Raw genomic sequence first — 25,000 nt, 5'->3', positions numbered from 1 at the left:
GAGGAGAGAGCGTGAGAGGAGAGAGCGTGAGAGAGAGAGAGAGAGCGCGAGAGCACGAGAGAGAGAGAGCACGAGAGAGAGAGAGAGAGAGAGCACGAGAGAGAGAGAGAGAGAGAGAGCACGAGAGAGAGAGAGAGAGGGAGAGGACACTACCCTTGCTAGCTCACCTGGTGTTCGTGTTTCTCGCTCCATGCTCTCCTGTCTAGCTGAACGTGTGTCGGTCTAGAGGGGGAATATTTGTCTACCAACATATAATCAGCGACGCAACACTCCACAAAAAAACGGCCTGATGAAAGAAACATCAAATCTGTCAGATAAAAGACCGTGTGTTTAAATTCCTCACGTCGACTTTTAGTCTGGGCTAGAAAGGAGCTGGCGCCTCAAACTGTAATCCTTGTTTGAACACAAACAGAGGTGAAGTGGTTGAATGTTTAATCCTAAGATATAGTATTACATTGACGTGTTTAGTACAGTGAGTGTATTCAGTAGTAAAACGACAGAGAACGCCTCGCCTGCTTGCTACGACACGGTGACTGTTTCAACTAACGGCCAGACATTAAGGGACAGGGAAGTCAACACAGGACAGATTTGGCTGCTTCACAAAATGGCACCATATTCCCCATTTGGTGCACAACTCTCAACAAGAGCCCTGGTCAGTAGTGAACGATTTAGGGAATATTCTCTTAAATGATTCCTACCTGAGAATACTAAGACAACAGTCCAATATGAAGGGCCGGTCCAACACACTAGAGGAGGAATCAACAGTCCAAGAAAATAATATTTCTCACTGTAAACCTAAACAGCAGAGGAGACTGGAGAGAGAGAGAACAGGATGGTTGTAGATAGTGGAGAGAGAGAGAACAGGATGGTTGTAGATGGTGGAGAGAGAGAGAACAGGATGGTTGTAGATGGTGGAGAGAGAGAGAACAGGATGGTTGTAGATGGTGGAGAGAGAGAACAGGATGGTTGTAGATGGTGGAGAGAGAGAACAGGATGGTTGTAGATGGTGGAGAGAGAGAGAACAGGATGGTTGTAGATGGTGGAGAGAGAGAGAACAGGATGGTTGTAGATGGTGGAGAGAGAGAGAACAGGATGGTTGTAGATGGTGGAGAGAGAGAGAACAGGATGGTTGTAGATGGTGGAGAGAGAGAGAACAGGATGGTTGTAGATGGTGGAGAGAGAGAGAACAGGATGGTTGTAGATGGTGGAGAGAGAAAGAACAGGATGGTTGTAGATGGTGGAGAGAGAGAGAACAGGATGGTTGTAGATGGTGGAGAGAGAACAGGATGGTTGTAGATGGTGGAGAGAGAACAGGATGGTTGTAGATGGTGGAGAGAGAGAGAACAGGATGGTTGTAGATGGTGGAGAGAGAGAACAGGATGGTTGTAGATGGTGGAGAGAGAGAACAGGATGGTTGTAGATGGTGGAGAGAGAGAACAGGATGGTTGTAGATGGTAGAGAGAGAGAACAGGATGGTTGTAGATGGTAGAGAGAGAGAACAGGATGGTTGTAGATGGTGGAGAGAGAGAACAGGATGGTTGTAGATGGTGGAGAGAGAGAGAACAGGATGGTTGTAGATGGTTGTAGATGGTAGATCATTTTTTAAATGAGTCAGAAATCCTTTAAAAATTCTGTACATGACTTAGACTCAAACTAGGGGTGGAGAAGAGGGGGATGGAGTCGAGGAGGACGGGGGGGTGGAGACGGACGGGGTGGAGAGGAGGAGCGGTGGAGTCGAGGACGACGGGGGGTGGAGACGGACGGGGGTGGAGAGGAGGTGTGGAGTTGAGGACGGGGGGGGGGGAGGAGGAGGGGTGGAGAGGAGGGGTGGAGAGACGGACGGGGGTGGAGAGGAGGAGGGGTGGAGAGACGGACGGGGGTGGAGAGGAGGATGGAGTTGAGGACAGGGGGGGCGGAGACGGACGGGGGTGGAGACGGACGGACGGGGGGGGGGTGGAGAGGAGGAGGGGTGGAGAGGAGCATGGAGGGGAAATTCCTGTTTATTTAGGTCTGCTTAATAATCAGGGCTTATTGGGAGGAATGTTGCTGTATATTTCATGCTGCTGCCAAAATAATTTGTTGCACATTTCAATCTAATCAATGTGTTTATACATTCTGTAAGTCTCAGACACACTGAGTTCCTGGAGATGAGGCTCAGGCAGAGGGATTGCTCTGATTAGGCTTCCTTTCTAAATAAAACGTTCAATAAATAAATTTCAATTCCTTTCAAACCTGACAGCCTGTTGGCCGGTCATCTCTCCGTTCGTTTTGGTACGGTGCTGAAGACTAGATTATAATAGGACAGCCTGTTGGCCGGTCATCTCTCCGTTCGTTTTGGTACGGTGCTGAAGACACTAGATTATAATAGGACAGCCTGTTGGCCGGTCATCTCTCCGTTCGTTTTGGTACGGTGCTGAAGACTAGATTATAATAGGACAGCCTGTTGGCCGGTCATCTCTCCGTTCGTTTTGGTACGGTGCTGAAGACTAGACTATAATAGGACAGCCTGTTGGCCGGTCATCTCTCCGTTCGTTTTGGTACGGTGCTGAAGACACTAGATTATAATAGGACAGCCTGTTGGCCGGTCATCTCTCCGTTCGTTTTGGTACGGTGCTGAAGACACTAGATTATAATAGGACAGCCTGTTGGCCGGTCATCTGTCCGTTTGTTTTGGTACGGTGCTGAAGACACTAGATTATAATAGGACAGCCTGTTGGCCGGTCATCTCTCCGTTCGTTTTGGTACGGTGCTGAAGACACTAGATTATAATAGGACAGCCTGTTGGCCGGTCATCTCTCCGTTCGTTTTGGTACGGTGCTGAAGACACTAGATTATAATAGGACAGCCTGTTGGCCGGTCATCTCTCCGTTCGTTTTGGTACGGTGCTGAAGACACTAGATTATAATAGGACAGCCTGTTGGCCGGTCATCTCTCCGTTCGTTTTGGTACGGTGCTGAAGACACTAGATTATAATAGGACAGCCTGTTGGCCGGTCATCTCTCCGTTCGTTTTGGTACGGTGCTGAAGACACTAGATTATAATAGGACAGCCTGTTGGCCGGTCATCTCTCCGTTCGTTTTGGTACGGTGCTGAAGACACTAGATTATAATAGGACAGCCTGTTGGCCGGTCATCTCTCCGTTCGTTTTGGTACGGTGTTGAAGACTAGATTATACTAGGACAGCCTGTTGGCCGGTCATCTCTCCGTTGGTTTTGGTACGGTGCTGAAGACTAGATTATAATAGGACAGCCTGTTGGCCGGTCATCTCTCCGTTGGTTTTGGTACGGTGCTGAAGACACTAGATTATAATAGAACAGCCTGTTGGCCGGTCACCTCTCCGTTCGTTTTGGTACGGTGCTGAAGACTAGATTATAATAGGACAGCCTGTTGGCCGTTCATCTGTCTGTTCGTTTTGGTACGGTGTTGAAGACTAGATTATAATAGGACAGCCTGTTGGCCGGTCATCTCTCCGTTCGTTTTGGTACGGTGCTGAAGACACTAGATTATAATAGGACAGCCTGTTGGCCGGTCATCTGTCCGTTCGTTTTGGTACGGTGCTGAAGACACTAGATTATAATAGGACAGCCTGTTGGCCGGTCATCTCTCCGTTCGTTTTGGTACGGTGCTGAAGACTAGATTATAATAGGACAGCCTGTTGGCCGGTCATCTCTCCGTTCGTTTTGGTACGGTGCTGAAGACACTAGATTATAATAGGACAGCCTGTTGGCCGGTCATCTCTCCGTTCGTTTTGGTACGGTGCTGAAGACACTAGATTATAATAGGACAGCCTGTTGGCCGGTCATCTCTCCGTTCGTTTTGGTACGGTGCTGAAGACACTAGATTATAATAGGACAGCCTGTTGGCCGGTCATGTCTCCGTTCGTTTTGGTACGGTGCTGAAGACACTAGATTATAATAGGACAGCCTGTTGGCCGGTCATCTCTCCGTTCGTTTTGGTACGGTGCTGAAGACACTAGATTATAATAGGACAGCCTGTTGGCCGGTCATCTCTCCGTTCGTTTTGGTACGGTGCTGAAGACTAGATTATAATAGGACAGCCTGTTGGCCGGTCATCTCTCCGTTCGTTTTGGTACGGTGTTGAAGACTAGATTATAATAGGACAGCCTGTTGGCCGGTCATCTCTCCGTTCGTTTTGGTACGGTGCTGAAAACACTAGATTATAATAGGACAGCCTGTTGGCCGGTCATCTCTCCGTTCGTTTTGGTACGGTGCTGAAGACACTAGATTATAATAGGACAGCCTGTTGGCCGGTCACCTGTCCGTTCGTTTTGGTACGGTGCTGAAGACACTAGATTATAATAGGACAGCCTGTTGGCCGGTCATCTCTCCGTTCGTTTTGGTACGGTGCTGAAGACACTAGATTATAATAGGACAGCCTGTTGGCCGGTCATCTGTCCGTTCGTTTTGGTACGGTGCTGAAGACACTAGATTATAATAGGACAGCCTGTTGGCCGGTCATCTCTCCGTTCGTTTTGGTACGGTGCTGAAGACTAGATTATAATAGGACAGCCTGTTGGCCGGTCATCTCTCCGTTCGTTTTGGTACGGTGTTGAAGACTAGATTATAATAGGACAGCCTGTTGGCCGGTCATCTCTCCGTTCGTTTTGGTACGGTGCTGAAAACACTAGATAATAGGACAGCCTGTTGGCCGGTCATCTCTCCGTTCGTTTTGGTACGGTGCTGAAGACACTAGATTATAATAGGACAGCCTGTTGGCCGGTCATCTCTCCGTTCGTTTTGGTACGGTGCTGAAGACACTAGATTATAATAGGACAGCCTGTTGGCCGGTCATCTCTCCGTTCGTTTTGGTACGGTGCTGAAGACACTAGATTATAATAGGACAGCCTGTTGGCCGGTCATCTGTCCGTTCGTTTTGGTACGGTGCTGAAGACTCTAGATTATAATATTCCAAATAAAACTAACTAAATTAGTCAGTAAAGTGAATAGTAGAGGCCGATGTTTGAAAGCAGCTTGGCGTCAAAGAAAGAACCGGCACCACAGAGAAATCATTAAGATCATTACACGACTGTCTGGAAAACCACATCAGAAACAAAGGACGTCATTGATCACGTGATTATGTTAATTTGAAACTATCCGGCTATAATTTCAAACAAACAACCTGGAATTGTTTATCAAAAAAACATGTACAAATGGGAGGCAGGTAGCCTAGTGGTTAGAGTGTAGGGGCGGCAGGTAGCCTAGTGGTTAGAGTGGAGGGGCGGCAGGTAGCCTAGTGGTTAGAGTGGAGGGACGGCAGGTAACCTAGTGGTTAGAGTGTAGGGACGGCAGGTAGCCTAGTGGTTAGTGGGGGGGAGGCAGGTAGCCTATTGGTAAGAGTGGAGAGGCGGCAGGTAGCCTAGTGGTTAGAGGGGAAGGCAGGTATCCTAGTGGTTAGAGTGGAGGGGCGGCAGGTAGCCTAGTGGTTAGAGTGGAGGGACGGCAGGTAGCCTAGTGGTTAGAGTGTAGGGACGGCAGGTAGCCTAGTGGTTAGAGTGTAGGGACGGCAGGTAGCCTAGTGGTTAGAGTGGAGGGGCGGCAGGTAGCCTAGTGGTTAGAGTGTAGGGGTGGCAGGTAGCCTAGTGGTTAGAGTGGAGGGGTGGCAGGGTAGTCTAGTGGTTAGAGTGGAGGGGGGGCAGGTAGCCTAGGAGTTAGAGTGGAGGGGTGGCAGGTAGCCTAGTGGTTAGAGTGGAGGCAGGTAGCCCAGTGGTTAGAGTGTAGGGGAGACAGGTAGCCTAGTGGTTAGAGTGTAGGGGAGACAGGTAGCCTAGTGGTTAGAGTGTAGGGGAGGCAGGTAGCCTAGTGGTTAGAGTGGAGGGGCGGCAGGTAGCCTAGTGGTTAGTGTGGAGGGGCGGCAGGTAGCCTAGTGGTTAGAGTGGAGGGGCGGCAGGGTAGCCTAGTGGTTAGAGTGGAGGGGCGGCAGGTAGCCTAGTGGTTGGAGTGGAGGGGGGTTAGGGTGGCCTAGTGGTTAGAGTGGAGGGGGGGAGCAGGGTAGCCTAGTGGTTAGAGTGGAGGGGGGGCAAGGTAGCCTAGTGGTTAGAGTGGAGGGGGGGCAAGGTAGCCTAGTGGTTAGTTAGCATGCTCTGCGCCCTCAGAGCATGCGCAGACCAGCTGGCCGGTGTGTTTACGGACATATTCAATCAATCCCTATACCAGTCTGCTGTTCCCACATGCTTCAAGAGGGCCACCATTGTTCCTGTTCCCAAGAAAGCTAAGGTAACTGAGCTAAACGACTACCGCCCCGTAGCACTCACTTCCGTCATCATGAAGTGCTTTGAGAGACTAGTCAAGGACCATATCACCTCCACCCTACCCGACACCCTAGACCCACTCCAATTTGCTTACCGCCCAAATAGGTCCACAGACGATGCAATCTCAACCACACTGCCCTAACCCATCTGGACAAGAGGAATACCTATGTGAGAATGCTGTTCATCGACTACAGCACGGCATTCAACACCATAGTACCCTCCAAGCTCGTCATCAAGCTCGAGACCCTGGGTCTCGACCCCGCCCTGTGCAACTGGGTACTGGACTTCCTGACGGGCCGCCCCCAGGTGGTGAGGGTAGGCAACAACATCTCCACCCCGCTGATCCTCAATACTGGGGCCCCACAAGGGTGCGTTCTGAGCCCTCTCCTGTACTCCCTGTTCCCCCACGACTGCGTGGCCACGCACGCCTCCAACTCAATCATCAAGTTTGCGGACGACACAACAGTGGTAGGCATGATTACCAACAACGACGAGACGGCCTACAGGGAGGAGGTGAGGGCCCTCGGAGTGTGGTGTCAGGAAAATAACCTCACACTCAACGTCAACAAAACTAAGGAGATGATTGTGGACTTCAGGAAACAGCAGAGGGAACACCCCCCTATCCACATCGATGGAACAGTAGTGGAGAGGGTAGCAAGTTTTAAGTTCCTCGGCATACACAGACAAACTGAATTGGTCCACTCACACAGACAGCATCGTGAAGAAGGCGCAGCAGCGCCTCTTCAACCTCAGGAGGCTGAAGAAATTCGGTTTGTCACCAAAAGCACTCACAAACTTCTACGATGCACAATCGAGAGCATCCTGGCGGTCTATATCACCGCCTGGTACGGCAACTGCTCCGCCCACAACCGTAAGGCTCTCCAGAGGGTAGTGAGGTCTGCACAACGCATCACCGGGGGCAAACTACCTGCCCTCCAGGACACCTACACCACCCGATGTTACAGAAAGGCCATAAAGATCATCAAGGACATCAACCACCCGAGCCACTGCCTGTTCACCCCGCTATCATCCAGAAGGCGAGGTCAGTACAGGTGCATCAAAGCTGGGACCGAGAGACTAAAAAACAGCTTCTATCTCAAGGCCATCAGACTGTTAAACAGCCACCACCAACATTGAGTGGCTGCTGCCAACACACTGACACTGACTCAACTCCAGCCACTTTAATAATGGGAATTGATGGGAAATGTAAATATAATCACTAGCCACTTTAAACAATGCTACCTTATATAATGTTACTTACCCTACATTATTCATCTCATATGCATACGTGTATACTGTACTCTATATCATCGACTGCATCCTTATGTAATACATGTATCACTAGCCACTTTAACTATGCCACTTTGTTTACATACTCACCTCATGTATATACTGTACTCGATACCATCTACTGTATCCTGCCTATGCTGCTCTGTACCATCACTCATTCATATAGCCTTATGTACATATTCTTTATCCCCTTACACTGTGTATAAGACAGTAGTTTTGGAATTGTTAGTTAGATTACTTGTTGGTTATTACTGCACTGTCGGAACTAGAAGCACAAGCATTTCGCTACACTCGCATTAACATCTGCTAACCATGTGTAAGTGACAAATAAAATTTGATTTGATTTGGTTAGAGTGGAGGGGCGACAGGTAGCCTAGTGGTTAGAGTGGAGGGGCAGTAGGTAGCCTAGTGGTTAAAGAGTTGGACCAGTAACCGAAAGGTTGCAAGTTCAAATCCCCGAGCTGACAAGGTACAAACCTGTCGTTCTGCCCCTGAACAGGTAGTTCCCCGGTAGGCCGTCATAGTAAATAAGAATTTGTTTTTAACTGACTTGTTAAATTAAAGGTCAAATAAAAATGCAAAAAGACAGTGGCTCCATTGAATGATTTAAGACGTTAAACTGAACAGCCGATGCTCAACGAAACTCCTTATTCAAAAGTTAGAAATACAATGTAGCCAGTGTTTCAAAGAAAATACAGAGCCATCTTCCCAACTGCTCTGTTATAAACTCGGCCTATTTCTAAAATGTTTCTTAAAGTCTCATTTCAAACCTTAACCCAATCCTAAATCACACTTCTAACCTTAACCTTAAATTAAGACAAAAAAGCACTTTCATAGATTGTTTTGATATAGCCAGTTGACTCGCTCTCAGTTCTGAGTTCAGACACCTGTGAGAGCAGGATCTTCTATGCCAGACTGAGCCCCGTTTTAAATGGGTTCTCATTATTAACCCCTGGTAGGGGGTTAGAGGGAAAGGAACCATATCATTGTTTTCAGAGTGACTTCACAGAGCTCCATCTATAGTGCCAGACCTGGTTCCTCGCTGTTCTGAAACTGACTCAATGTGCAGTAAGATGTCTAACCACCACTAGAATATCTCTGTTCTGAGAATGACTCAATGTGCAGTAAGATGTCTAACCACCACTAGAATATCTCTGTTCTGAAACTGACTCAATGTGCAGTAAGATGTCTAACCACCACTAGAATATCTCTGTTTTTAAAATGCTGTATTTCACGTCGCATCGACTCAGAGAAAATTGAATGTTGAAGTAAACAAGTCTTTAAAGTAAAAAACCCTTGTGTTTTCTGAGACACGGTTGGGTAGGGAGGGTATTGTTTCCTTTCTTGCTGGTTTAATTTCATCAAAACATTGAAATATTGGACTCATTAGGGACTTCTGTTGATTTGACGTGTACATTCCACCTCAAAACACACAGAACAAAAGAGACATTCATATTTCCATCTCTACAGAGTACAGAGACATTCAGACGCAGGCAGGACTCTCATTTTCATTGGTCAGTATTCCTGAGAAAAGTACCCTTCTCAAAGGGAAAACAAAGATAATTCATGTAAATGACAGATCTTGTGTCTGGTTTCTTCTTTCGTTATATATAATTCATAATGTGGGAAGAGAGGCATTGATCAGCAGTTGTTGCTGTTCATGGCAGACGAGAGAAGTTGGAAAAACTTTGGAGACGTTGTTCTTTTTAGGAATGTGGTGGTAACCAACATCAACACTGTTCTGGAATCAGATAATGGACAGAGAATAGAAAGGGTCTCATTGATCTCACTTCCTGGCGGCTAACGTGATCACAGGAAGTGTGTGTGACAAGATGACACCATCAGACAGTTTGCCCTGTTTCTAACTCCAGGAAAAATGTAGCAGTATTTTTGTTGGGGTGGGGGGGGGGGGGGGGGGGGGGCAAGGGGGATTATTTTTGCATTATTCGCTCAGAGCGTTTCTAATATTGCTACCAACATTAAGGGGGAAAATAAAACTTAAAAAAAAAAACTGTCCATCCAGGGAGACGGCTCTGTCCATCCAGGGAGACGGCTCTGTCCATCCAGGGAGACGGCTCTGTCCATCCAGGGAGACGGCTCTGTCCATCCAGGGAGACGGCTCTCACCACATCAGTTTATAATGCTGTAGCATGTAGGAGCCATCACCACATCAGTTTATAACGCTGTAGGAGCCATCACCACATCAGTTTATAATGCTGTAGCATGTAGGAGCCATCACCACATCAGTTTATAACGCTGTAGCATGTAGGAGCCATCACCACATCAGTTTATAATGATGTAGGAGCCATCACCACATCAGTTTATAACGCTGTAGCAGCCATCACCACATCAGTTTATAATGCTGTAGGAGCCATCACCACATCAGTTTATAATGCTGTAGGAGCCATCACCACATCAGTTTATAACGCTGTAGGAGCCATCACCACATCAGTTTATAACGCTGTAGGAGCCATCACCACATCAGTTTATAACGCTGTAGCATGTAGGAGCCATCACCACATCAGTTTATAATGCTGTAGCATGTAGGAACCATCACCACATCAGTTTATAACGCTGTAGCATGTAGGAGCCATCACCACATCAGTTTATAATGCTGTAGGAGCCATCACCACATCACTTTATAATGCTGTAGCATGTAGGAGCCATCACCACATCAGTTTATAATGCTGTAGCATGTAGGAGCCATCACCACATCAGTATATAACGCTGTAGCATGTAGGAGCCATCACTCCATCAGTTTATAATGCTGTAGCATGTAGGAGCCATCACCACATCAGTTTATAATGCTGTAGCATGTAGGAGCCATCACCACATCAGTATATAACGCTGTAGGATGTAGGAGCCATCACCACATCAGTATATAACGCTGTAGGATGTAGGAGCCATCACCACATCAGTATATAACGCTGTAGCATGTAGGCGCCATCACTCCATCAGTTTATAATGCTGTAGCATGTAGGAGCCATCACCACATCAGTTTATAATGCTGTAGCATGTAGGAGCCATCACCACATCAGTTTATAATGCTGTAGCATGTAGGAGCCATCACTACATCAGTTTATAATGCTGTAGCATGTAGGAGCCATCACCACATCAGTATATAATGCTGTAGGAGCCATCACCACATCAGTTTATAATGCTGTAGCATGTAGGAGCCATCACCACCTCAGATTATAATGTTGTAGGAGCCATCACCACATTAGTATATCATGCTGTAGGAGCCATCACCACATCAGATTATAATGCTGTAGGAGCCATCACCACATCAGTTTATAATGCTGTTGGAGCCATCACCACATCAGTTTATAACGCTGTAGGAGCCATCACCACATCAGTTTATAACGCTGTAGGAGCCATCACCACATCAGTTTATAACGCTGTAGGAGCCATCACCACATCAGTTTATAACGCTGTAGGAGCCATCACCACATCAGATTATAATGCTGTAGCATGTAGGAGCCATCACCACATCAGTTTATAATGCTGTAGCATGTAGGAGCCATCACCACATCAGATTATAATGCTGTAGCATGTAAGAGCCATCACCACATCAGTTTATAATGCTGTAGGATGTAGGAAACATCACCACATCAGTTTATAACGCTGTAGGAGCCATCACCACATCAGTTTATAACGCTGTAGCATGTAGGAGCCATCACCACATCAGTTTATAACGCTGTAGCATGTAGGAGCCATCACCACATCACGAGACAACAGAGCACGAGGACAGAAAGGAAATGAGGTCACTGCTTCCAGAAAGCCAGGGGAACTTTTCCTTCAAAACACGTCCTCTTCTAAACAATGACAGCAAAACAAACAACCAACAACTCAAAGGTCAGTGAACAACAAGGAAACAAGACAACTCTCTCGTTGACGCAAGAAAACAGCATTATGAAAACTGAAGGAAATGCCTTTTTATTGTACAAAAATATCAGTCGATCGATTCACTCACTGTCCTCTCCCTCTAAATATTACAGTGTGCCTAGGGGGTCGTATTCCACCCAAGGTCAGTGTGTAGAACAAGGCGACAGTACATGGCCGAAACTGCCAATGGTCAGTAGAGGGTCTGACAGTCAGGTCTACAGTACAGACTGCTACTGGTCAGTATGGGGTCTGACAGTCAGGTCTACAGTACAGACTGCTACTGGTCAGTATAGGGTCTGACAGTCAGGCCTACAGACTGCTACTGGTAAGCAGGGGGTCTGACAGTCAGGTCTACAGACTGCTACTGGTCAGTAAGGGGTCAGGCCTACAGACTGCTACTGGTCAGTATGGGGTCTGACAGTCAGGTCTACAGACTGCTACTGGTCAGTAAGGGGTCAGGCCTACAGACTGCTACTGGTCAGTATGGGGTCTGACAGTCAGGTCTACAGACTGCTACTGGTCAGCAGGGGGTCTGACAGTCAGGTCTACAGTACAGACTGCTACTGGTCAGTAAGGGGTCTGACAGTCAGGTCTACAGACTGCTACTGGTCAGTAGGGGGTCTGACAGTCAGGTCTACAGACTGCTACTGGTCAGTAGGGGGTCTGACAGTCAGGTCTACAGACTGCTACTGGCCAGTAGGGGGTCTGACAGTCAGGTCTACAGACTGCTACTGGTCAGTAGGGGGTCTGACAGTCAGGTCTACAGACTGCTACTGGTCAGTAGGGGGTCTGACATCCAGGTCTACAGACTGCTACTGGTCAGTAGGGGGTCTGACAGTCAGGTCTACAGACTGCTACTGGTCAGCAGGGGGTCTGACAGTCAGGTCTACAGACTGCTACTGGTCAGTAGGGGGTCTGACAGTCAGGTCTACAGACTGCTACTGATCAGCAGGGGGTCTGACAGTCAGGTCTACAGTACAGACTGCTACTGTTGTAATGATATAGTTATATACAGTATAGTGTTGTAATGATATAGTTATACAGTATAGTGTTGTAATGATATAGTTATATACAGTATAGTGTTGTAATGATATAGTTATATACAGTATAGTGTTGTAATGATATAGTTATATACAGTATAGTGTTGTAATGATATAGTTATGGGGGTCAGTATAGTGTTGTAATGATATAGTTATATACAGTATAGTGTTGTAATGATATAGTTATATACAGTATAGTGTTGTAATGATATAGTTATGGGGGTCAGTATAGTGTTGTAATGATATAGTTATGGGGGTCAGTATAGTGTTGTAATGATATAGTTATATACAGTATAGTGTTGTAATGATATAGTTATATACAGTATAGTGTTGTAATGATACAGTTATATACAGTATAGTGTTGTAATGATATAGTTATATACAGTATAGTGTTGTAATGATATAGTTATGGGGGTCAGTATAGTGTTGTAATGATATAGTTATGGGGGTCAGTATAGTGTTGTAATGATATAGTTATGGGGGTCAGTATAGTGTTGTAATGATATAGTTATGGGGGTCAGTATAGTGTTGTAATGATATAGTTATGGGGGTCAGTATAGTGTTGTAATGATATAGTTATATACAGTATAGTGTTGTAATGATATAATTATATACAGTATAGTGCTGTAATGATATAGTTATATACAGTATAGTGTTATAATGATATAGTTATGGGGGTCAGTATAGTGTTGTAATGATATAGTTATGGGGGTCAGTATAGTGTTGTAATGATATAGTTATATGCAATATAGTGTTATAATGATATAGTTATGGGGGTCAGTATAGTGTTGTAATGATATAGTTATATACAGTATAGTGTTGTAATGATATAGTTATGGGGGTCAGTATAGTGTTGTAATGATATAGTTATATACAGTATAGTGTTGTAATGATATAGTTATATACAGTATAGTGTTGTAATGATATAGTTATGGGGGTCAGTATAGTGTTATAATGATATAGTTATATACAGTATAGTGTTGTAATGATATAGTTATATACAGTATAGTGTTGTAATGATATAGTTATGGGGGTCAGTATAGTGTTGTAATGATATAGTTATATACAGTATAGTGTTGTAATGATATAGTTATATACAGTATAGTGTTGTAATGATATAGTTATATACAGTATAGTGTTGTAATGATATAGTTATATACAGTATAGTGTTGTAATGATATAGTTATATACAGTATAGTGTTGTAATGATATAGTTATATACAGTATAGTGTTGTAATGATATAGTTATATACAGTATAGTGTTGTAATGATATAGTTATATACAGTATAGTGTTGTAATGATATAGTTATGGGGGTCAGTATAGTGTTGTAATGATATAGTTATATACAGTATAGTGTTGTAATGATATAGTTATATACAGTATAGTGTTGTAATGATATAGTTATGGGGGTCAGTATAGTGTTGTAATGATATAGTTATGGGGGTCAGTATAGTGTTGTAATGATATAGTTATATACAGTATAGTGTTGTAATGATATAGTTATATACAGTATAGTGTTGTAATGATATAGTTATATACAGTATAGTGTTGTAATGATATAGTTATATACAGTATAGTGTTGTAATGATATAGTTATGGGGGTCAGTATAGTGTTGTAATGATATAGTTATGGGGGTCAGTATAGTGTTGTAATGATATAGTTATGGGGGTCAGTATAGTGTTGTAATGATATAGTTATGGGGGTCAGTATAGTGTTGTAATGATATAGTTATGGGGGTCAGTATAGTGTTGTAATGATATAGTTATATACAGTATAGTGTTGTAATGATATAATTATATACAGTATAGTGCTGTAATGATATAGTTATATACAGTATAGTGTTATAATGATATAGTTATGGGGGTCAGTATAGTGTTGTAATGATATAGTTATGGGGGTCAGTATAGTGTTGTAATGATATAGTTATATGCAATATAGTGTTATAATGATATAGTTATGGGGGTCAGTATAGTGTTGTAATGATATAGTTATGGGGGTCAGTATAGTGTTGTAATGATATAGTTATATACAGTATAGTGTTGTAATGATATAGTTATATACAGTATAGTGTTGTAATGATATAGTTATATACAGTATAGTGTTGTAATGATATAGTTATATACAGTATAGTGTTGTAATGATATAGTTATATACAGTATAGTGTTGTAATGATATAGTTATATACAGTATAGTGTTGTAATGATATAGTTATATACAGTATAGTGTTGTAATGATATAGTTATATACAGTATAGTGTTGTAATGATATAGTTATGGGGGTCAGTATAGTGTTGTAATGATATAGTTATATACAGTATAGTGTTGTAATGATATAGTTATGGGGGTCAGTATAGTGTTGTAATGATATAGTTATGGGGGTCAGTATAGTGTTGTAATGATATAGTTATATACAGTATAGTGTTGTAATGATATAGTTATATACAGTATAGTGTTGTAATGATATAGTTATATACAGTATAGTGTTGTAATGATATAGTTATATACAGTATAGTGTTGTAATGATATGGTTAAATACATTATAGTGTTGTAATGATATAGTTATATACAGTATAGTGTTGTAATGATATAGTTATATACAGTATAGTGTTGTAATGATATAGTTATATACAGTATAGTGTTATAATGATATAGTTATGGTTATATACAGTATAGTGTTGTAATGATATAGTTATATACAGTATAGTGCTGTAATGATATAGTTATGGGGGTCAGTATAGTGTTGTAATGATATAGTTATGGGGGTCAGTATAGTGTTATAATGATATAGTTATATACAGTATAGTGTTGTAATGATATAGTTATATACAGTATAGTGTTGTAATGATATAGTTATATACAGTATAGTGTTGTAATGATATAGTTATGGGGGTCAGTATAGTGTTGTAATGATATAGTTATATACAGTATAGTGTTGTAATGATATAGTTATGGGGGTCAGTATAGTGTTGTAATGATATAGTTATGGGGGTCAGTATAGTGTTGTAATGATATAGTTATATACAGTATAGTGTTATAATGATATAGTTATGGGGGTCAGTATAGTGTTGTAATGATATAGTTATATACAGTATAGTGTTGTAATGATATAGTTATATACAGTATAGTGCTGTAATGATATAGTTATATACAGTATAGTGTTGTAATGATATAGTTATGGGGGTCAGTATAGTGTTGTAATGATATAGTTATGGGGGTCAGTATAGTGTTGTAATGATATAGTTATGGGGGTCAGTATAGTGTTGTAATGATATAGTTATGGGGTCAGTATAGTGTTGTAATGATATAGTTATTGGGGTCAGTATAGTGTTGTAATGATATAGTTATGGGGTCAGTATAGTGTTGTAATGATATAGTTATGGGGGTCAGTATAGTGTTGTAATGATATAGTTATGGGGGTCAGTATAGTGTTGTAATGATATAGTTATGGGGGTCAGTATAGTGTTGTAATGATATAGTTATGGGGGTCAGTATAGTGTTATAATGATATAGTTATGGGGGTCAGTATAGTGTTGTAATGATATAGTTATATACAGTATAGTGTTATAATGATATAGTTATATACAGTATAGTGTTATAATGATATAGTTATATACAGTATAGTGTTGTAATGATATAGTTATATACAGTATAGTGTTATAATGATATAGTTATATACAGTATAGTGTTGTAATGATATAGTTATGGGGGTCAGTATAGTGTTGTAATGATATAGTTATATACAGTATAGTGTTGTAATGATATAGTTATATACAGTATAGTGTTGTAATGATATAGTTATATACAGTATAGTGTTGTAATGATATAGTTATGGGGGTCAGTATAGTGTTGTAATGATATAGTTATATACAGTATAGTGTTGTAATGATATAGTTATATACAGTATAGTGTTGTAATGATATAGTTATATACAGTATAGTGTTGTAATGATATAGTTATATACAGTATAGTGTTGTAATGATATAGTTATACAGTATAGTGTTGTAATGATATAGTTATGGGGGTCAGTATAGTGTTGTAATGATATAGTTATATACAGTATAGTGTTGTAATGATATAGTTATGGGGGTCAGTATAGTGTTGTAATGATATAGTTATATACAGTATAGTGTTATAATGATATAGTTATATACAGTATAGTGTTGTAATGATATAGTTATATACTATAGTGTTGTAATGATATAGTTATATACTATAGTGTTGTAATGATATAGTTATATACAGTATAGTGTTGTAATGATATAGTTATATACAGTATAGTGTTGTAATGATATAGTTATATACAGTATAGTGTTGTAATGATATAGTTATATACAGTATAGTGTTGTAATGATATAGTTATATACTATAGTGTTGTAATGATATAGTTATATACAGTATAGTGTTGTAATGATATAGTTATATACAGTATAGTGTTGTAATGATATAGTTATATACAGTATAGTGTTGTAATGATATAGTTATATACAGTATAGTGTTGTAATGATATATAGTTATGGGGGTCAGTATAGTGTTGTAATGATATAGTTATATACAGTATAGTGTTGTAATGATATAGTTATATACAGTATAGTGTTGTAATGATATAGTTATATACAGTATAGTGTTGTAATGATATAGTTATATACAGTATAGTGTTGTAATGATATAGTTATGGGGGTCAGTATAGTGTTGTAATGATATAGTTATATACAGTATAGTGTTGTAATGATATAGTTATGGGGGTCAGTATAGTGTTGTAATGATATAGTTATATACAGTATAGTGTTGTAATGATATAGTTATGGGGGTCAGTATAGTGTTGTAATGATATAGTTATATACAGTATAGTGCTGTAATGATATAGTTATATACAGTATAGTGTTGTAATGATATAGTTATATACAGTATAGTGTTGTAATGATATAGTTATATACAGTATAGTGTTGTAATGATATAGTTATATACAGTATAGTGTTGTAATGATATAGTTATGGGGGTCAGTATAGTGTTGTAATGATATAGTTATATACAGTATAGTGTTGTAATGATATAGTTATGGGGGTCAGTATAGTGTTGTAATGATATAGTTATATACAGTATAGTGTTGTAATGATATAGTTATGGGGGTCAGTATAGTGTTGTAATGATATAGTTATATACAGTATAGTGTTGTAATGATATAGTTATATACAGTATAGTGTTGTAATGATATAGTTATGGGGGTCAGTATAGTGTTGTAATGATATAGTTATATACAGTATAGTGTTGTAATGATATAGTTATGGGGGTCAGTATAGTGTTGTAATGATATAGTTATATACAGTATAGTGTTGTAATGATATAGTTATATACAGTATAGTGTTGTAATGATATAGTTATATACAGTATAGTGTTGTAATGATAGTTATATACAGTATAGTGTTGTAATGATATAGTTGTATACAGTATAGTGTTGTAATGATATAGTTATGGGGGTCAGTATAGTGTTGTAATGATATAGTTATGGGGGTCAGTATAGTGTTGTAATGATATAGTTATATACAGTATAGTGTTGTAATGATATAGTTATATACAGTATAGTGTTGTAATGATATAGTTATATACAGTATAGTGTTGTAATGATATAGTTATATACAGTATAGTGTTATAATGATATAGTTATATACAGTATAGTGTTATAATGATATAGTTATGGGGGTCAGTATAGTGTTGTAATGATATAGTTATGGGGGTCAGTATAGTGTTGTAATGATATAGCTATGGGGGTCAGTATAGTGTTGTAATGATATAGTTATATACAGTATAGTGTTGTAATGATATAGTTATGGGGGTCAGTATAGTGTTGTAATGATATAGTTATATACAGTATAGTGTTGTAATGATAGTTATTTACAGTATAGTGTTGTAATGATATAGTTATGGGTTATATACAGTATAGTGTTGTAATGATAGTTATATACAGTATAGTGTTGTAATGATATAGTTATGGGTTATATACAGTATAGTGTTGTAATGATAGTTATTTACAGTATAGTGTTGTAATGATATAGTTATGGGTTATATACAGTATAGTGTTGTAATGATAGTTATATACAGTATAGTGTTGTAATGATATAGTTATGGGGGTCAGTATAGTGTTGTAATGATATAGTTATGGGGGTCAGTATAGTGTTGTAATGATATAGTTATATACAGTATAGTGTTGTAATGATATAGTTATATACAGTATAGTGTTGTAATGATATAGTTATATACAGTATAGTGTTGTAATGATATAGTTATATACAGTATAGTGTTGTAATGATATAGTTATATACAGTATAGTGTTGTAATGATATAGTTATATACAGTATAGTGTTGTAATGATATAGTTATATACAGTATAGTGTTGTAATGATATAGTTATATACAGTATAGTGTTGTAATGATATAGTTATATACAGTATAGTGTTGTAATGATATAGTTATATACAGTATAGTGTTGTAATGATATAGTTATATACAGTATAGTGTTGTAATGATATAGTTATGGGGGTCAGTATAGTGTTGTAATGATATAGTTATGGGGGTCAGTATAGTGTTGTAATGATATAGTTATGGGGGTCAGTATAGTGTTGTAATGATATAGTTATATACAGTATAGTGTTGTAATGATATAGTTATATACAGTATAGTGTTGTAATGATATAGTTATTTACAGTATAGTGTTGTAATGATTTAGTTATTTACAGTATAGTGTTGTAATGATATAGTTGTATACAGTATAGTGTTGTAATGATATAGTTATATACAGTATAGTGTTGTAATGATATAGTTATATACAGTATAGTGTTGTAATGATATAGTTATATACAGTATAGTGTTGTAATGATATAGTTATATACAGTATAGTGTTGTAATGATATAGTTATATACAGTATAGTGTTGTAATGATATAGTTATATACAGTATAGTGTTGTAATGATATAGTTATATACAGTATAGTGTTGTAATGATATAGTTATATACAGTATAGTGTTGTAATGATATAGTTATGGGGGTCAGTATAGTGTTGTAATGATATAGTTATGGGGGTCAGTATAGTGTTGTAATGATATAGTTATGGGGGTCAGTATAGTGCTGTAATGATATAGTTATGGGGGTCAGTATAGTGTTGTAATTATATAGTTGTATACAGTATAGTGTTGTAATGATATAGTTATATACAGTATAGTGTTGTAATGATATAGTTATATACAGTATAGTGTTATAATGATATAGTTATAGTTATTTACAGTATAGTGTTGTAATGATATAGTTATATACAGTATAGTGTTGTAATGATATAGTTATGGGGGTCAGTATAGTGTTGTAATGATATAGTTATATACAGTATAGTGTTGTAATGATATAGTTATATACAGTATAGTGTTGTAATGATATAGTTATATACAGTATAGTGTTGTAATGATATAGTTATATACAGTATAGTGTTGTAATGATATAGTTATATACAGTATAGTGTTGTAATGATATAGTTATATACAGTATAGTGTTGTAATGATATAGTTGTATACAGTATAGTGTTGTAATGATATAGTTATGGGGGTCAGTATAGTGTTGTAATGATATAGTTATATACAGTATAGTGTTGTAATGATATAGTTATATACAGTATAGTGTTGTAATGATATAGTTGTATACAGTATAGTGTTGTAATGATATAGTTATGGGGGTCAGTATAGTGTTGTAATGATATAGTTATATACAGTATAGTGTTGTAATGATATAGTTATGGGGGTCAGTATAGTGTTGTAATGATATAGTTATGGGGGTCAGTATAGTGTTGTAATGATATAGTTATATACAGTATAGTGTTGTAATGATATAGTTATATACAGTATAGTGTTGTAATGATATAGTTATGGGGGTCAGTATAGTGTTGTAATGATATAGTTATGGGGGTCAGTATAGTGTTGTAATGATATAGTTATGGGGGTCAGTATAGTGTTGTAATGATATAGTTATGGGGGTCAGTATAGTGTTGTAATGATATAGTTATGGGGGTCAGTATAGTGTTGTAATGATATAGTTATATACAGTATAGTGTTGTAATGATATAGTTATGGGGGTCAGTATAGTGTTGTAATGATATAGTTATGGGGGTCAGTATAGTGTTGTAATGATATAGTTATATACAGTATAGTGTTGTAATGATATAGTTATGGGGGTCAGTATAGTGTTGTAATGATATAGTTATATACAGTATAGTGTTGTAATGATATAGTTATGGGGGTCAGTATAGTGTTGTAATGATATAGTTATGGGGGTCAGTATAGTGTTGTAATGATATAGTTATATACAGTATAGTGTTGTAATGATATAGTTATGGGGGTCAGTATAGTGTTGTAATGATAAAGTTATGGTTATATACAGTATAGTGTTGTAATGATATAGTTCTATACAGTATAGTGTTGTAATGATATAGTTCTATACAGTATAGTGTTGTAATGATATACTTATATACAGTATAGTGTTGTAATGATATAGTTATATACAGTATAGTGTTGTAATTATATAATTATGGTTATATACGGTATAATGTTGTAATGATATAGTTATATACAGTATAGTGTTGTAATGATATATTTATATACAGTATAGTGTTGTAATGATATAGTTATGGGGGTCAGTATAGTGTTGTAATGATATAGTTATGGGGGTCAGTATAGTGTTGTAATGATATAGTTATGGGGGTCAGTATAGTGTTGTAATGATATAGTTATGGGGGTCAGTATAGTGTTGTAATGATATAGTTATGGGGGTCAGTATAGTGTTATAATGATATAGTTATACACAGTATAGTGTTGTAATGATATAGTTATATACAGTATAGTGTTGTAATGATATAGTTATATACAGTATAGTGTTGTAATGATATAGTTATGGGGGTCAGTATAGTGTTGTAATGATATAGTTATGGGGGTCAGTATAGTGTTGTAATGATATAGTTATATACAGTATAGTGTTGTAATGATATAGTTATGGGGGTCAGTATAGTGTTGTAATGATATAGTTATGGGGGTCAGTATAGTGTTGTAATGATATAGTTATGGGGGTCAGTATAGTGTTGTAATGATATAGTTATATACAGTATAGTGCTGTAATGATATAGTTATGGGGGTCAGTATAGTGTTGTAATGATATAGTTATGGGGGTCAGTATAGTGTTGTAATGATATAGTTATATACAGTATAGTGTTGTAATGATATAGTTATATACAGTATAGTGTTGTAATGATATAGTTATGGGGGTCAGTATAGTGTTGTAATGATATAGTTATATACAGTATAGTGTTGTAATGATATAGTTATATACAGTATAGTGGTGTAATGATATAGTTATGGGGGTCAGTATAGTGGTGTAATGATATAGTTATGGGGGTCAGTATAGTGGTGTAATGATATAGTTATGGGGGTCAGTATAGTGTTGTAATGATATAGTTATGGGGGTCAGTATAGTGTTATAATGATATAGCTATGGGGGTCAGTATAGTGTTATAATGATATAGTTATATACAGTATAGTGTTGTAATGATATAGTTATATACAGTATAGTGTTGTAATGATATAGTTATGGGGGTCAGTATAGTGTTGTAATGATATAGCTATGGGGGTCAGTATAGTGTTATAATGATATAGTTATATACAGTATAGTGTTGTAATGATATAGTTATATACAGTATAGTGTTGTAATGATATAGTTATATACAGTATAGTGTTGTAATGATATAGTTATATAGAGTATAGTGTTGTAATGATATAGTTATGGGGGTCAGTATAGTGTTGTAATGATATAGTTATATACAGTATAGTGTTGTAATGATATAGTTATATACAGTATAGTGTTGTAATGATATAGTTATATACAGTATAGTGTTGTAATGATATAGTTATGGGGGTCAGTATAGTGTTGTAATGATATAGTTATATACAGTATAGTGTTGTAATGATATAGTTATATACAGTATAGTGTTGTAATGATATATTTATATACAGTATAGTGTTGTAATGATATAGTTATGGGGGTCAGTATAGTGTTGTAATGATATAGTTATGGGGGTCAGTATAGTGTTGTAATGATATAGTTATATACAGTATAGTGTTGTAATGATATAGTTATATAGAGTATAGTGTTGTAATGATATAGTTATGGGGGTCAGTATAGTGTTGTAATGATATAGTTATATAGAGTATAGTGTTGTAATGATATAGTTATGGGGGTCAGTATAGTGTTGTAATGATATAGTTATATACAGTATAGTGTTGTAATGATATAGTTATATACAGTATAGTGTTGTAATGATATAGTTATATACAGTATAGTGTTGTAATGATATAGTTGTATACAGTATAGTGTTGTAATGATATAGTTATATACAGTATAGTGTTATAATGATATAGTTATATACAGTATAGTGTTGTAATGATATAGTTATATACAGTATAGTGTTGTAATGATATAGTTATATACAGTATAGTGTTGTAATGATATAGTTATACACAGTATAGTGTTGTAATGATATAGTTATGGTTATATACAGTATAGTGTTGTAATGATATAGTTATGGGGGTCAGTATAGTGCTGTAATGATATAGTTATGGGGGTCAGTATAGTGTTATAATGATATAGTTATACAGTATAGTGTTGTAATGATATAGTTATATACAGTATAGTGTTGTAATGATATAGTTATATACAGTATAGTGTTGTAATGATATAGTTATATACAGTATAGTGTTGTAATGATATAGTTATGGGGTCAGTATAGTGTTGTAATGATATAGTTATGGGGGTCAGTATAGTGTTGTAATGATATAGTTATGGGGGTCAGTATAGTGTTGTAATGATATAGTTATATACAGTATAGTGTTATAATGATATAGTTATGGGGTCAGTATAGTGTTGTAATGATATAGTTATATACAGTATAGTGTTGTAATGATATAGTTATATACAGTATAGTGTTGTAATGATATAGTTATGGGGGTCAGTATAGTGTTGTAATGATATAGTTATATACAGTATAGTGTTGTAATGATATAGTTATTTACAGTATAGTGTTGTAATGATATAGTTATATACAGTATAGTGTTGTAATGATATAGTTATATACAGTATAGTGTTGTAATGATATAGTTATATACAGTATAGTGTTGTAATGATATAGTTATATACAGTATAGTGTTGTAATGATATAGTTATGGGGGTCAGTATAGTGTTGTAATGATATAGTTATATACAGTATAGTGTTGTAATGATATAGTTATGGGGGTCAGTATAGTGTTGTAATGATATAGTTATGGGGGTCAGTATAGTGTTGTAATGATATAGTTATATACAGTATAGTGTTGTAATGATATAGTTATGTACAGTATAGTGTTGTAATGATATAGTTATATACAGTATAGTGTTGTAATGATATAGTTATGGGGGTCAGTATAGTGTTATAATGATATAGTTATATACAGTATAGTGTTGTAATGATATAGTTATATACAGTATAGTGTTGTAATGATATAGTTATATACAGTATAGTGTTGTAATGATATAGTTATAGTTATATACAGTATAGTGTTGTAATGATATAGTTATATACAGTATAGTGTTGTAATGATATAGTTATATACAGTATAGTGTTATAATGATATAGTTATATACAGTATAGTGTTGTAATGATATAGTTATATACAGTATAGTGTTGTAATGATATAGTTATATACAGTATAGTGTTGTAATGATATAGTTATATACAGTATAGTGTTGTAATGATATAGTTATATACAGTATAGTGTTGTAATGATATAGTTATATACAGTATAGTGTTGTAATGATATAGTTATATACAGTATAGTGTTGTAATGATATAGTTGTATACAGTATAGTGTTGTAATGATATAGTTATATACAGTATAGTGTTGTAATGATATAGTTATATACAGTATAGTGTTGTAATGATATAGTTGTATACAGTATAGTGTTGTAATGATATAGTTATATACAGTATAGTGTTGTAATGATATAGTTATATACAGTATAGTGTTGTAATGATATAGTTATGGGGGTCAGTATAGTGTTGTAATGATATAGTTATATACAGTATAGTGTTGTAATGATATAGTTATATACAGTATAGTGTTGTAATGATATAGTTATATACAGTATAGTGTTGTAATGATATAGTTGTATACAGTATAGTGTTGTAATGATATAGTTATGGGGGTCAGTATAGTGTTGTAATGATATAGTTATATACAGTATAGTGTTGTAATGATATAGTTATATACAGTATAGTGTTGTAATGATATAGTTATATACAGTATAGTGTTGTAATGATATAGTTATGGGGGTCAGTATAGTGTTGTAATGATATAGTTATGGGGGTCAGTATAGTGTTGTAATGATATAGTTATATACAGTATAGTGTTGTAATGATATAGTTATATACAGTATAGTGTTGTAATGATATAGTTATG

At 37.4% G+C, this 25,000-nt stretch overlaps 1 protein-coding gene across 1 annotated transcript in view; it reads right to left on the bottom strand.

Annotated features, from left to right (window-relative positions):
• LOC110516878 (formin-2) overlaps positions 1-25,000 on the bottom strand; it is a 133,336-nt gene that overhangs the window by 52,965 nt on the left and 55,371 nt on the right. The gene's annotated exons all lie outside the window — the stretch shown is intronic.

This window comes from Oncorhynchus mykiss, chromosome 1 (assembly GCF_013265735.2).
Source record: "Oncorhynchus mykiss isolate Arlee chromosome 1, USDA_OmykA_1.1, whole genome shotgun sequence".
NCBI classification, from domain to species: Eukaryota; Metazoa; Chordata; class Actinopteri; order Salmoniformes; family Salmonidae; genus Oncorhynchus; species Oncorhynchus mykiss.
The sequence above is the reverse complement of the archived record's forward strand: the minus strand, read 5'-3'. Positions and strand labels throughout refer to the sequence as shown.